Source organism: Rhinopithecus bieti, unplaced genomic scaffold (genome assembly GCF_001698545.2).
Source record: "Rhinopithecus bieti isolate Rb0 unplaced genomic scaffold, ASM169854v2 scaffold_7464, whole genome shotgun sequence".
Lineage (NCBI taxonomy): Eukaryota > Metazoa > Chordata > Mammalia > Primates > Cercopithecidae > Rhinopithecus > Rhinopithecus bieti.
In genome coordinates, this window is record NW_016805410.1 from 222,480 (window position 1) to 226,018 (window position 3,539).

Here is a 3,539-nt window from a genome sequence, read left to right on the forward strand (position 1 = left end):
TTCAGAGAATAGCAGACCAGTCACCTAAAGGGACCCAAAAGTCCAGGGACCTGGATGAGAAACTGACACAATTTAATGAACCTAATCTAAAATATAAGAATAACCCATAAAAGGCAGTACTGGTTAAGCCTGCACAGGAGGCTTGCAAGACATCACTGGGTTAACTTGTATTAAGTTAGGTAGAACATTAAAAAGTACACAAAACAGAATTGAAGGGGGGTGCTCTTAAGGTTTCCATATGTCACAGTTTTGCCCAGGACATGGTGAAGAATAAACCATTACTGTGCTGGGGAGTTTGCTTTTGATTGAGATACATTTGTTTTGTTTTGTTTTGTTGAGACAAAGTCTCCCTCTGTCACCCAGGCTGGAGTGTGGTGGTGTGATCTTCGCTCACTGCAACCTCCACCTCCTGGGTTCAAGTGATTCTACTGCCTCAGCCTCCCGAGTAGATGGGATTACAGGTGTTTTCTTTCAAAATAGGAGACACAAGTCTTCCAATGGTTCACAGGTGTATCGAGGCTGGTCTGGCTGATTTGGGGACTCCTGAGCTGTCAGTCCTGTAGGTTCCTTAGGAGGTGTCTAAAGTTTAACTCGGGTGTGGTGAATCTAAGATTCCACTCCTGCCACTTTAACTGCAGTGGGGGGTAGAGAGGATTACTGAGTATGGTCCTTCTTACAAAGAATCTGTAGATGGGGAGGTAGAGGGGAAGAATTTGACCAACACTAGATCTCCTTGTTGGAACAACTCTTTTCCTTTTTCTCTGTGATATCCTTCGGGTAGGTTTTTAAGGTTTCATTGATATTTTGCCAAAGAAGTTATGTCTTTGACCAGGTTGGCCATTTCCTGATCAAGTAGGAGGTTATTTGTGAGAAAACATTGTCCATACAGCATTTTACATGTACTGAGTCCTATTTTGTGAGGAGAATTTTGGATTTTTTTTTTTTTTAGAATTTTTTTTTAATTTATTTATGTTTTTTATTTTTTTTTAATTGTTATACTTTAAGTTCTAGGGTACATGTGCATTCTTAACAAGGCCATGGGCAAGAGAGTAGACCACAAGAGATGAGTTTCTTGTGTTAGTTTCCTTAAGTGTCTCTTGAGTGTTCCATTTGCCTTCTCAACCTTCTCTGAGGACTGTGGCCTCCAGGCGCAGTGATGTGATACTGTATCCCTAGAGCCCAGGAAATTTCCTGAGTTATTGTGGCTTTAAAAGCCAGACCATTGTTGCTTTGTAAGCTTTGGGGAAGCCTAAACTTAGGAATTATTTTATGAATTAGGACTTTAACCACTTCCTGAGACTTCTCTGTCTTGCAGGGGAAGGCTTCTATTTAATTTGTAAAGGTATTAACACAGACCATCAAGTGTTGAAATATTTTTGACTTTGGCATATGGGTGAAGTCTAACTGCCAGTCCTCTCTGGGATAGTGACCTATTCTTTGTTCCCCTAGAGAAGCCTTATGATGGACCAAGGTATTATTCTTTTGGCACACCTCACAGGCTTTGACTACTTGTCGGATGGTCCAGAGGAGATTTGGCTCTGTAAATAGGGATCTGGCCATTTGATGAGTGTTCTCAATACCTATATGAAAAGTTTGGTGGAGGGTTTTAAGTATTTTCCACTGGCTGGCTTTGGGTATCAGTACTTTTCCTTCTTCTGTCATTAACCACCCCAAGAGGAGAAAACTATGCCCTTGTGAAAGTCCTCATTCTGTTTCAGTCACGGAATACTGGGGCTTAATTTCTTGGAGAGAGTTGTTCCATACCAAGGGACCTTCTACAGATATTTCTAATGGAAGGTTCCACCTGGCAGCAGTTTCGGCCTCAGTGTCTGCCCAACAGTTTCCTTCTGCCTTTTCTCCTTCACCTTTTTGGTGGCTTTGGCTGTGTAAGACTGCCACCTCCTTGGGTTTTTGCACTGTGTGCAATAACTCCATGATTTCCTTGTGATACTTAATGGGGGTTCCCCCAGGGGTTAGGAACTTCCTTTATTTCCATATTGCAGCATGGGCATGTAGGATTAGATAAGCATACTTGCTATCTGTATACATATTTATTCTTTTTCTCCTTTTCCTAGTTCTAAGGCTTGGGTAAGTGCCATTAGTTCTGCTAACTGGGTGCTGGTCTCTGGGGGAAGAGGCTTACTTTTAAGTACTGTTACATTACTAACTATGGCATAACCTGCCCTTCGTATCCTATTTTCCACAAATGAACTTCCATTAGAATATAGGTTAAGGTCAGGATTAGCTAAGGGGATTTCTAAGAGATCATCTCGAGCGGCATAAGTCTGGACTATAATTTGTTGGCAGTCATGCTCAATTGGTTCCCCATCCTCTGGGAGAAAAGTAGCAGGGTTGAGGGCTGGATATGTGCGTATTTGAAGCACTGGTCCTTCAAGGAGTAGCGCTTGGTATCTAAGCAGGTGGTTGTCTTATAGCCATAAACTTCCTTGGCACCTAGTATGCCATTTACATCATGAGTCATCATATAGTCCAGACAGTGAGATCCTTTCCTTGTATTATTTTGATAGCCTCTGACACTAAGACGGCCACTGCCGCAACTACCTGTAAACAGTGAGGCCAGCCTTTTGCTACTATATTAATTTCCTTACTTAGGTATGCCACTGGTTGTGGGGTTGTCCCACGAGACTGAGTAAGGACTCCAAGAGCTATTGCTGCTCTCTCTGTGATGTATAAGGAGAACTTTTGTCCTGTGGGAAGGCTTAAGGCTGGAGCTTGTACTAGGGCCTGCTTTAAGGTTTTGAAGGTTGTTTCTGCCTCTGGTTCTTATTCTACTAGGGGATTATTTGCCCTCTGGGTCTCCTTGATTAGAGTATAGAGGGGCCTGGCTATCTCACTGTTTCTGGGGATTCACAGTCAGCAAAAGCCAGTGATTACAAGGAACCTCGGCAACTGTTTTAATGTTTTAGGGTGAGAATAAGCCAGTACAGGCTGTATTTGTTCCTTGCTGAGGGCCCTGGTTCTTCTGGTTAAAATTAGACCTAGATATTTGACTTGTTGCAAACAGAGCTGGGCCTTCGATTTAGACCGTATACCCTTGATTAGCTAAAAAGTTCAAGAGATCTAGAGTACCCTGCTGGCATGAGGCTTCTGAACTGGTAGCCAAAAGTAAATCATCCACATACTGAAGGACCAGAGTGCCTGGACTTAATTAGTGGCCTAGATCTTGGGCCAGTGCTTGACCAAACAGATGAGGGCTATCCTTAAACCCTTGGGGCAAGACTGTCCACGTAAGTTGGGACATGTGGTCTATGGGATCCTCAAAGGCAAAGAGAAACTGGGAGTCAGAGTGCAGGGGAACACAGAAGAAGGCATCCTTGAGGTCCAGAACTATGAACCATTCTGCTTCCTCTCATATTTGAGAAAGCAGGGTATAGGGGTTGGGTACAACTGGATATAGAGGAATTACTGCCTCATTGATGAGTCTAAGATCTTGCACTCGTCTCCACTGACCATTCGGTTTTTGTACTCCTAGAATTGGGGTGTTGCAGGGACTGCTGCATTTTTTTTTTTTTTTTTTT

General features: G+C 42.9%; 1 protein-coding gene across 1 annotated transcript in view; it reads left to right on the forward strand.

Moving 5' to 3' along the window:
* Nucleotides 1-3,539, forward strand: part of TRPC5 (transient receptor potential cation channel subfamily C member 5) — a 206,114-nt gene that overhangs the window by 33,052 nt on the left and 169,523 nt on the right.